The sequence below is a fragment of the Podarcis vaucheri genome, assembly GCF_965113315.1.
Source record: "Podarcis vaucheri genome assembly, chromosome: Z".
NCBI lineage: Eukaryota > Metazoa > Chordata > Lepidosauria > Squamata > Lacertidae > Podarcis > Podarcis vaucheri.
The window spans coordinates 16029073-16041604 of NC_138758.1; the positions used below are offsets into that span (position 1 = coordinate 16029073).

Here is a 12532-nt window from a genome sequence, read left to right on the forward strand (position 1 = left end):
GAAGCTTGGTTGGTGTTCTTGTAAAAAACAAAACTCTTCTCATTTAACTGGGGGCGTGATATGGCAAATTGCCGAGTCCTATGCCGTCTTCACAGATGCAATGGAAGATGATGAACACTCATCAGATATCATCAAGCACTCCAGGCTTAGCTCCTACATTCTGATTGCCAATAAGCAATGCATTTGCGTTACATTCATATCCATTGTCTCTATGGACTTGGGTGTTCAGCCCAAGGTGAACAAGGCAATTTATTATCAGAGAAGAAATACAATAAATATGCAAGGCAGGGGATCTGGTTTGAATCTGGGAATCCAATTTATTTCCAGTGGAGTGAAGAAAAATGTCTTTTTGGCACAGGTGTAGCCCCACATTCTTTTGCAAAGCTTTTTGCTATCCAACCCATCTCCCTTGAAGCTATGGCATAAATAAGTAGAACTGTCACTTTATGTCTCTCAGAAAGACAGTGTGCTCCACACAGTTTGAAAGCCTCCACTGAGCAGCAAGTGGGAGAGAGAAAATGAAGAACTTCCTTCGGAGACTGTATTGCCAAGTTCCTTCTCTTTTCCTGGGCGTGAAGCTAGATTTGTTTCTTATTTCATACTTCTCATTTTAGGAACTTCAGCACTCCACAGCATTAGTGGGACCACTGTCTAATTCAATCAAGAAAGTCACAAAGACCAAACAGATACAGTAGTATATCTTAGAAGTACAAGTGAACTCAGGTATGCATCTTCATCTTTTTACCATTAATCTGTAACAAGCCAATTTATCTAAGCTTTACAGGGATGGGGCAATTTATGCCCCTGGGCACAAAGTGGCCTTTTAGTTCTCTCTATCTGGCCCTCAGCACTCTATCCAGATCACACAGCCTCTCTTGCCACACACGCTCTCCCTGGACCATATCTCACACTGGGCCTGCTTTGCAGCTTCCTTAGGTATTTTTGCCTGGGTAGCATATGTTCTTGAACTCAATACTCTTGCCCAGAGGTTACTCAGTCTACTTCTATCCCTGACCCTGACTACTAGAGAAATGCCCAGAAGGAAGTGCGAACCTTAGGTAGAAGAAGTTTCCCTATCCCTGATCTAAGCAAATTACTTACCAGACGTCTGCCAATTTTCTGTAGATATAGCCATGCTCTTTCTGACAATTGACATTACAGTGGTACCTTGGGTTAAGAACTTAATTCATTTGGGAGGTCTGTTCTTAACCTGAAACTGTTCTTAACCTGAGGTACCACTTAACCTTAACCTGAGGGGAGCTAATGGGGCCTCCCGCTGCCGCCACACCGCCGTGCGGTTTCTGTTCTCATCCTGAAGCAAAGTTCTTAACCTGGGGTACTATTTCTGGGTTAGTGGAGTCTGTAACCTGAAGCGTCTTTAACCTGAAGCATCTGTAACCCAAGGTACCACTGTATGTGTTTGGAGTACTGTTCACATACTTGGTCAGGACACATGTTTCTTAACAACCATCTGAATTTATCCCTTAGTTTGTGGAGTAATCCCATCAGGAACAATGAACAAATGGGGGAATTTAGTCTGGTGGTGCTAGGGGAACCTCTTCCCTCTCCAACTCTTCGTTCTATTCCTACTGGATGACAAGCCACTAGCAATCTGGCAGAGCTTGCTCAGAAACTAGCAAATGATTATGGTGATGATGATAACGTTAATGAGAATGAGAATTAAAAGTCCCCTGCATACACTCGAGAAAGACCAGCCTCAGATTTATTACCTTAACATGAAAGAATCTTCCACCTAGTAGTTTTCAGCCTTGCATGTCAGTCAAGATTAGACTTGCTTTCCTATTGAGTCCTGCAGTCCACTGTTTTATCTCTCTAAGGTAAAGGTAAAGGAACCCCTGACCATTAGGTCCAGTCGTGGCCGACTCTGGGGTTGCGGCGCTTATCTCGCTTTATCCAAGGGAGCCGGCGTACAGCTTCCGGGTCATGTGGCCAGCATGACTAAGCCACTTCTGGCGAACCAGAGTAGTGCACAGAAATGCCGTTTACCTTCCCACTGCAGCAGTACCTATTAATCTACTTGCACTTTGACGTGCTTTCGAACTGCTAGGTTGGCAGGAGCAGGGACCGAGCAATGGGAGCTCACCCGGTCTCAGGGATTCGAACCGCCAACCTTCTGATCAGCAAGCCCTAGGCTCTGTGGTTTAACCCACAGCACCACTCTAGTGCTCTTTAAAATTTGTCTCAGTACTTGTAGATTTGCTGTTCAAGCCACACCTTTTTTATGTGCTTGTGAGGAGCAAAACCCATCAGACTGTGATGGATGTAACATCAGTGCTCCACTCTCCGAGAGAAATTTTTCATTCAATTGTAATGGAATAAATTCAGAAATTCATACCTGCTGTCATCTAAAGAAACAAAAGTTGCTATTAGTGTAGCTGTAATTCATGTACTACCCTCTGGACAGCCGAATAATTTCATTCCTACACTCTTTCCTTATTTACTTTGAACACATCTTTTGTGTCAAAGGAAAGGAAAATTGAATTCAGCTTTGAAATTCATCGTTACTTGTAAACAACTGCTCCTCAAGTATATGCACAGTGGAAACAGTTTCTGTTTGTAAAAAAGTATAGCTAGTCATCTTTTGATTGTTGTTTTCAGTTCCATGAGATGTCAGGCTTTATATTGGATCTATGCTCACCAAGAAAATAAACAAACTTTCCCCCCTTGGAAGTAAATCAATCACTCTCTACCTGAATGTGGGTTTTGCTAAAAGACCAGCACTGATTTTGCAAAGGGAGCTAATCGTTCCTGAATCATGCAAATGTACAAGAGCTGTTGCAAGTCAAATAATCTGCCAATTCAAAAGGGCTGTGCAATTAGCCATTTTCAGCTTCAGGAGCAATACTATCATTATTACTATAATTCCTTCCAACCTATTTGATGATGCCTACGATTCAGGTCTACAGGCACAAATTTGCAGTTCTACCAGATGTTTTCTAATTTGTATGAAGATTTTCTCCACTAATAAGTATAGTTGTCTGCTATTAAATGCTTACACAAAATTAAAAAGGGATTTCTTCAGGAAGTAATTTTCAAACTGAGTTCCAGGTAACTTTGGCATTGTAGTCCAAGTCCCAGTGCTACCTTCCCCTGGCCAGTGAATAAGGTGAGTTGTGATAGAACAAACTCAAGCAGACAGCAGCCTGGATTAAAACTTTATTGATTACAGGTGTACGTAACTTTGGCCCAGGCAAAAGGTGTATATCCATTCCAGCCTCCTGCTAGAGGTCTTAAACTGTTTCAGGTTATGGCCTCCTCAAGACACTGATCTACTGAGGTAGCCATCATAAGACCACCAGTGGAAACTTTATGGCCCATCTGCCCCATGCTTTGCTTCTAGACAAGGACTTCCACTAAGACCCCTCTAATGGGGTACCCTGAATACGCCACTGGTTCAGTACAGGGTGACATACTACTTCACCCAAAGCTTGCAGAGTAGGATTCCACTCAATGCCTTAACTGCCACTCAAGATGGCTCTTTAAGATGATTCACTGCCCAACCACCTACAAGTGCAACCAATCAGAGATACCCTTACCCAGCGCTCATTTCCAGAGGTGGATAAGTGAATGCCATCTGGTCTGAAAGTGCCGGTTATCGAATTTGATGTTAGGATGGGGAATGGTTTGCCCTTTAAGTTGCACAGTGACATCCCACAATGCCTTGTTGATCTTTCACAGGGAATAGTTTGTGTGTGCTGGCTCATTTGCTTCTTGCCACTGAAGAAGCTCTGATGAGAGGACTGTGAGGTCTAGATGCCGTGCACACAGACTTTCAGCATATCAAGCCATGATGAGCTTGATATCCTTCATGGAAACCAAATCACTCTTGCTCAGCCAGAGAACCAAGAGCTTGGGGACGGGGGTTCACAAATAGTGAATTCATGCAGCAATGTAGGGAGAAGTGTTCCCTAACACATGCAGTGCTGCCCCATTCAAATAACTGTGGCTCTTGAATGAAGGTGCATGGTCCAGGATGTTGCTTCAGCATGCTGCTGTGCCCAGTACATGATACTGTGGCCCATGATTCAGACGTTATTGCAGGAGGTACCTGGAAGAGGATTATTATAAAAACACATTAAATGAGAGGATATTGCCTTTGTATGCAATCAACCACCAGTGCCCAAAAGTATTGATGTGCTCTGCCTCTAAATCCCATTCAAATGCTGTAGTGGCAGCACCAATGTGGAAGGTGTGACCTGAGTAGTCTTTAGGGTTCCAACCACACTCCCTTATGGGAACACCGTAGAGATGCAGTGAATTGACGCTGAGATAAAATTACACTGTTTTTGAGCACCAGTAGGGGCCATTAGGATGGGGGTGGCGCTGTGGGTTAAACCACAGAGCCTAGGACTTGCCGATCAAAAGGCTGGCGGTTCGAATCCCCACGACGGGGTGAGCTCCCGTTGCTTGGTCCCTGCTCCTGCCAACCTAGCAGTTCGAAAGCACGTCAAAGTGCAAGTAGATAAATAGGCGGGAAGGTAAACGGAGTTTCCATGAGCTGCTCTAGTTAACCAGAAGCGGCTTAGTCATGCTGGCCACATGATCCAGAAGCTGTACGCCGGCTCCCTTGGCCAATAAAGCGAGATGAACGCCGCAACCCCAGAGTCGGTCATCACTGGACGTAATGGTCAGGGGTCTCTTTACCTTTACCTTAGGGGGCCATTACCTAAAGGTCTTATCCGCAAGAACCTCCTGGTGTCCTTCACAGGGCATGAGCCATTGAAAGTGAAGGCATCTAAGGAAAGGATGACACCTTTCCACAACTGGTCTGTTTTTGAATATGTTATCCTAACTTTGATGTAGCCTTGGTGAATACTGACATCAATAGTGCTGAGGCCGCGTTGAGAAGTGATACCTGTGCACTCGCCTGCTGTCATGCTAGAGGCCCAGGTCTGAACCTGTTTATCATACCCAGTCCTAAGCATTTTGGTGCTATATGGAAACAACTACAAGACTGTTTTCATGACACCGATTGGGAGGTATTCGCCCAACAGGATGTAGAGACTCATACTGAGCAAGTGTTGGACTATATTAGGTTCTGCACTGACAATGTAACACGGAGGCGCCGGATAAAGATCTACCCAAACAGGAAGCCCTGGATGACAAGGGAGGTTCAGGGGTTGCTAAAGGCAAGAAATACTGCTTTCAGAAGTGGAAATAAGTCGTTGTACAGCTTAGCTAGAGCGGATTTAAAGAGAGGTATCCGTGTAGCAAAGGAGGCGTATAGACAGCGGCTGGAGAATCATCTACAAAGTAACAGCACCAGGCAGGTGTGGCAAGGTGTACAAGAATTAACAGGGTATAAATCCAAGGATTCCCTGGCAGACGAGGGAGGGGCATCCCTTGCAGAGGATTTGAATGCCTTTTTTGCCCGTTTTGAAGTAACATCTGCAGCAACACCTGCTGAGGCTTTACCACCACCACCACCACTCCCTGTGAAGGCCTTGCCACCATCACCACCATCACCATCATCAGTACAAAGGAATGTAGTAGTCTCTGTGGAAAAAGAAGAGATGAGGAAGGTGTTGAAGGGAATCAACCCAAGGAAGGCCACAGGGCCAGATGGGGTAGCTGTAAGGGTATTGAGAGACTGTGCAGATCAACTAGCAGGAGTTTTCACTGGGATCTTAAATCGATCCCTAGCCCAGGCTATTGTTCCATCCTGCCTAAAGTCCTCTACTATCGTTCCAATAGCAAAAAAATCTAACCCGGAAGATCTGAATGACTTTCGTCCAGTAGCACTCACACCTATAATCATGAAGTGCTTTGAAAAGCTGGTACGAAATTATGTCATTGCCTGCCTACCAGAGGGACTGGACACATTCCAATTTGCTTATAAAATGAAAAGATCGACAGAGGACGCTGTGGCGATTGCCCTCCATGCCGTTCTTGCACATTTGGAGCAGCGGGGGGGGGGGTTATGCCAGACTGCTTTTTTTAGATTTCAGCTCGGCATTTAATACCATTCTACCACAACGTCTGATGTCTAAACTGGAAGATCTGGGGCTTCCGTTATCACTTTGTGGGTGGATATTGGACTTTTTGTCAGACCGCCCCCAGAGGGTTCGGTTGGGCCCTTATACCTCTAGTATGCTTAGGACTAACACAGGAACACCACAGGGATGCGTACTCAGTCCGCTCCTTTATATTCTCTACACGTACGATTGTGTCGCTGCTCACCCTAGTAATAGGGTTGTCAAATTTGCAGATGACACAACCGTGATTGGGCTCATCTCTGAAAGGGAGGGTGAAACGGACTATAGAGATGAGGTGGAGCGGCTGACAGAGTGGTGCAGAGCTAACAACTTGCTCATAAATACAAGGAAGACAAAGGAGCTTGTGGTGGACTTCAGGAGACAGAAGAGCAATGTCCAGCCACTTTTGATTGATGGGGTCTGTGTGGAGAGGGTAACAACGTTCAGATTTTTGGGCATTGAATTACAAGAGGATCTGTCCTGGAGTGTCAACACAAGGGGACTTGTGAAGAAGGCGCAGCAGAGACTGTACTTTTTGAGAATTCTAAGGAAAAACCATCTTCCGCAGAAACTGCTGCTTGCCTTCTATCACTGTGCCATTGAGAGCGTGCTCACTTATGGCTTATGTGTGTGGTACGGAAGCTGTACTACCCGGGACAGGTTGGGGTTGTGCAGAGTTGTTAAGGCAGCAGAGAGCATTGTTGGCTGCCCACTCTCCACCTTAGAGCAGATTTATGCCACAAGGTGCCATAGGAAGGCACTGGACATAGTAAAAGATCCATCGCATCCTGGTCACTGTCTCTTCGAGCTCCTGCCGTCGGGACGGAGATACAGGACGATGAAGACAAGAACGAGCCGTCTTAAGAACAGCTTCTTCCCCAGAGCGATCTCGGCCCTGAATGGGAAGCCTGGACTTTGAAAGTCATCTAATCTTCCTTGCTGTTTTATACTGTATTGTTTTAATTAGTGTTTTTATAGTTGTTTTGATTTTGTGTGGAGTGCCCTACCTGGGTGGATGGAACAGCCAAGTAATTTCGTTGTCCCCGAGAGGGGGCAATGACAATAAAGATATTATTATTATTATTAGTTCTGACCACCCTAATTCTACTTCCAGGATATCTACAATTAGGACAGGGGTGGAAAACCTCAGGCTTGGGAGCCAAAATGTGACCTTCCAAGTCTCTCCATTCAGCCTTCAGGACCTACCTCCTCCTCAGGCCACACCTCCCCTACCCAGGCTGCATCTCTCACCAGTCCTACTCTATACCTCCTTGAGTGCTTTGGCCTGAATTGCAGCAATGCCTCTTGTTTTTCCAGTTGGAGGATGAAGATATGCAAATGTGAAGGCATGTAGAAAACCTATTTTTGCATGGCAAGAAAGCAAACTACTGTACAAAACTAAGAGTCACACCTGTTGTTCCAGTTTTTGCCGCCTGCAGAAATAAATATGGCCCTCCAGCCATAGCTGTCAAGCTTCCCATTTTTTTGCGGGAAATTCCCTTATTCCAGCGCCGTTTCCCGCTGCTTCCTGCTGCTAGCCCGGATTGTTAGATATCCCGTAGACTGTCCCCGGGACAGGTGAGGCTGCTGATCCCTTATTTTCGAGGCTGCTGACCCCTTATTTTCAAATCTGAAAGTTGACAGCTAGAAAGGTTCCCCAGCCCGGTATTAGGAGGCCTGAGCAAACCAGTTTCCTTTCCTCACCCCCCCTTTATTTTAATTCTCTTTCAATTTAATTCCCTTTTATTTTAATTTCCCTTTCAGTTTTTCCTATGTCACATAACCACACAGGTTCTTGTCAGCCTGTGGCTTTAAAAATATTTTACATTTTGCTTGCAAACATAATTTTGGCTCCCATAAGAATGTAGAAAACACTGCCTTATTTTGGGGTGGCACAGTTTCACTTGACCACCTGAGTTTGCTATTGGCAGGAACAATGTGTAGCGGGTGAGTTTTCTGCTAAATGCCAATTACTCACTCATGCTTCACACAGGAGTTGGTAACATAACCGGTTATTAAAAAGGGATATATGCAGCTGTCTAGCTGTCTAGCAGGGCTCCTAACACAGGCTTATAACAGGGTTTCTTCTAGTTCAAGTGATCAGAAGAGAAGAAATGGAGTGTCAATGCTGGTCTTAACTTAAGGAGAAAGTGCAAAGTTCATTCGCTGTGCCAATTCAATATGTTTCCTGGGCAAGGAGGAAAAAAGGTCTATTACATTGACAACAAAGTTCCCTCTCAAAATGGCACCAGAATAGATCAAATCATGTAGACTAGGGTTGCCATATTTCAAAAAGTTAAAAACCACAAAAGTTTTTGAGCTTTTCTTTTGAGGCCGGGGGGGGGGGGCAAAGTTGTTGAGCTTTGGAGGGTGGCCATGACAATTGTTTCAGGCCTCACACATATGGAAACAGCCACATCAACACACACAGATAATACCCTCCATATAATAACAAAATAGCCTGGCCCAAATCCAGTAAAATCCCATTGAAGTCAATTAGTTCTGACTAATTTATGCCCTATTAATGTCAGTGGGACTTTTGCATGTCTGCATTGAATTGGAGTGCACTGAGATGGGTGGAAAGAGGGCGGTTGATATGTACTGGCTCTTTGTTTGACTCTTGTTGTGCCTATCTACAACACAAATGGAGGTACCATATGGAATATGCAGCTCCCCACCCCTACCTGCCGCATGAGGGGCATCACATTAAACAGGCAGTGGGTTCTCATTGGCCAATGATTCTTGTAACCACCTTGCCACCATACGGTAGGGAACTTGTATTGATATGTTAGTGGCTAATAGTGAGTCAGGCTGTTGGTCTATCTAGCTCAGTATTGTCCACACAGCTCTACAGGTTTTCAGACTGCCCTACCAGAAGATGCTAGAAGCAGAATATGGGAGTTTCTACATCCAAAGCAAATGCTCAATCTCTGAGCTATTGACCTTCCTCAATGTCTGTAATGACTCAGTATTTTGAGTTAATTAACTTCCAATATCCCCTTTATCCAGCCTTGTGATTGGACTAATTATAATTGTATTAGAACTAATGTCTTCCCTATAACTTAGAGGTAGGGATCAAGATCTACCCCAGCGGACACATTCTGGCATGCACAACTCCATATGCAATTTTGACAGGCAGGTAGGATTGGAAGCAGCAGCAGGAATAGATCAGTTTGTGACTTAAGGGTTAGTTTTGTTAATGTTAAAGCCAACCAGCCAAGAGGAAGACTGGTGGAGATGTTGCTTAGCAACCAGTGGCATGAACCTCACATGGTCTGATTGTCTATGTAGGTTTGAGGGACTTTTCTTCTGTGCATTACCGTATTTTTTGCTATATAAGACTCACTTTTTCCCTCCTAAAAAGTAAGGGGGAAAGTGTGTGTGTCTTTTGGAGCGAATGCAGGCTACGCAGCTATCCCAGGAGCCAGAACAGCAAGAGGGATTGCTGCTTTCATTGCATAGCGATCCCTCTTGCTGTTCTGGCTTCTGAGATTCAGAATATTTTTTTTCTTGTTTTCCTCCTCCAAAAACTAGGTGCGTCTTGTGGTCTGGTGCGTCTTATAGAGCAAAAAATACGGTAGTTGAATGCCATCCAGCTATACACTATACTGAGAAATTCTGTAGTGCAGCTGATCTCAGCAGAGCTGCTATAAGTGCTGAGCAGCTGATTTCTAAGTGACTACCCTATGTTCTAATGCAGGTGTAGGAGACCTTAGGCACTGCAGGTGTTGCTACACTAAAACTCCCACCATCCCTAGCCATTGTCCATGCTTATCGGGGCTGATGGAAGTTATAGTTTAGTAACATCTGGATGGCCAAATGTTCCAGTCAAAATGTGGAGCCTGCTACCACAGTTATTTGATTGTTTTATTGTCTGCTTACATGCCAAAATCATTTCTAATAATTTCAGAAACATAAAATCAAATATGAAAATGTCCACAAATAATTAAGACACACAATAGAACATTTCCTTCAAAACATTAAACATCCACAATTAAAATATAAAACAAATCCTTCAACAATAGTATGATAGTTTGATAATTAATAGTTTTAGCTTCCTAATTTCTTGGGAAAGAAAATGAAATTATTTAATCAGTGTATATGTTGTTGACTTTGAGTTAAGTAATATTACTGTATATAATTTATGAATTAATTGAAGGTATTTGTTCACATTCCTGTTTTGTTTTATTAATCATGCTTGGATTTGCCACGTTGATGGATATCGTTTTCCTTCTTTCTCTTCATAAGTATATATAGTTTTGTAAATAAATAAATAAATAATAATAATATAAAACAAGTCTGTTTCAAAACTACAACAATGCCATCCCCACATGTTTATTCTGCACAAAATGTGATATTCAACTACACATTACTGAGAGAAGACACTTTGAAATGAGTGAACATAGGTAAGTTAGGTTACTTGCGATATAGAACTTAGCTGCATGCCACTGAAAGTGAGTGGGTTGCAGTCAACTAAGTTTTACTCAGAGTAAACCTATTGAAATTATTGGACAGAAAAACGTCATGATCATTAATTCCACTGGGTCTATTAAGAGCAAAACTTAGTTGAACACAATTCAGTGTCTAAAAGGTGCTTTGGAATTACTAGACTTCCAGACATTCTATATTTGAAGAAAAGAAATAACTATTGGGCTGGGTCCAGACTTTGTCATAATTTGAATAGGTACGGCAAAATCAATAGGCTTAATTCCCATTGATTTCACTAGGTCTACTTTGAGTATGATTAAATCTGGATTCAATCCCCCCCTTTTTAAAAAACAAACAAATATGTTGTTATGTGTTTAATTAACATACCTTGATCAGCTTTATAGATCTCAGATAGCATGTGTTTTTTGGCTGGTCAGCTTTGAAAGGTAGTTTTAATGGAAAGCAAGGTGTGCCAGCAGAGTCACTAAATTATATTTGGCAGGTGCTCCATTCCATCTAAAGAAGTTTGACTTCTTTAGGCAGCCTTATGCTGTCTGTTGTTGAAATTAAATACTAAATGTAAGCCAATACTTGTTTATTTTATGTGAGAGAGGGCAAAGTATTTCATGGCACAGTGACAATGTTTTCAGAGATCTTTGCCAGATCTCTGTATAAACGTAATTAAATGAACTAATTGGTTACCTGAAACTGTTCTTAGAAGAGCTGTACATGCCTGAACAAACAATTATTGTGGCTTTCCTTACACAAGAATGAGTCAGATAAACAATACTAAGAGAGGGAGAGACATGGGAAGACGCCATCCAGTTTTTATAAAGCCCAGCTATACCAGGTTCTTCCTTCAACTCATTAAATAGATGATAGATAGATGATAGATAGATAGATAGATAGATAGATAGATAGATGATAGATAGATATAGATAGATAGATGATAGATAGATAGATAGATAGATGATAGATAGATAGATAGATAGATAGATAGATAGATAGATAGATGATAGATGATAGATAGATAGATAGATAGATAGATAGATAGATGATAGATAGATGATAGATAGATGATAGATAGATAGATAGATAGATAGATAGATAGATAGATAGATAGATAGATAGATAGATAGATAGATGATAGATAGATAGATGATAGACAGATAGATAGATATAGATAGATGATAGATATAGATAGATAGATAGATAGATAGATAGATAGATAGATGATAGATAGATAGATGATAGATATAGATAGATAGATGATAGATAGATAGATAGATAGATGATAGATAGATAGATAGATAGATGATAGATAGATGGATGATAGATAGATATTATATTATTAAGAATTTTCGTAATACATCACAATAAAAAATGAACCAATCTAAACAAAAATAACAACAAAAAGGAAAGGAATAATGCAAAGTCCTCTATCACAGGTAGATATTAACTCTTGTCCCACACAAAAATATGTGAACCCTTTCAGCTCTCACATGGGAGATTGCTTTTCATTTCCCAGCATCTCGCCCTGGGAGATCTTCCCTTCCCTGCCTCTCACACAGAGTCCTTCACCAACAACGATACCTAGCATTCTCTGGGAATTTGGTTCCATGAGAGGAATGGGGGTCTCCTAACAGTTTTCAGCATATTTAACAAAGCACAGTTCCCATGATTCTTTGGGGGAGCCCATTACCATTAAAGTGGTATGATAATGCTTTAAACGTATGGTGTGGATGTGACCTGTGATTCCATTTGGCCCTTTGTGTACAGATTTTCACTGCCAAGATCAGACTCATCATTTGGCTCACCTTCTGTTTGATGGGCTTTTCATTTCACAGTTATAATTTGTTTTTGTTGTGGGCATTTTTCTTTTATTAATATGTTATTAGTATTTTAATGTATTTTTGTCTCACTTTTATTTAATCGTAAGCTTGTCCAAGCGCCATGTAAGAGGAAAGGTGGATTCTTGCTTCTTAAAAGAACCCTCTACTAAATAAGTAATCAATAAATGATGTTTGCATCCTTTATTTTCTATCACGTAAACCAAGTTTCCCAAGATGGGTGAAGTTAGAAGCCAGGGTTTTACTTTATTTCCACAT

General features: G+C 42.2%; 2 long non-coding RNA genes across 2 annotated transcripts in view; one reads left to right on the forward strand and one right to left on the reverse strand.

The window, feature by feature from the left end:
- The window catches only part of LOC309523474, a 383438-nt gene that overhangs the window by 299291 nt on the left and 71615 nt on the right, over positions 1 to 12532 (reverse strand). The gene's annotated exons all lie outside the window — the stretch shown is intronic.
- The window catches only part of LOC309523500, a 31449-nt gene continuing 26180 nt past the window's right edge, over positions 7264 to 12532 (forward strand). Inside the window, exon 1 of the long non-coding RNA XR_014215416.1 lies at positions 7264 to 7346. This is a non-coding gene — a long non-coding RNA (uncharacterized lncRNA). The remainder of the gene's footprint in view (positions 7347 to 12532) is intronic.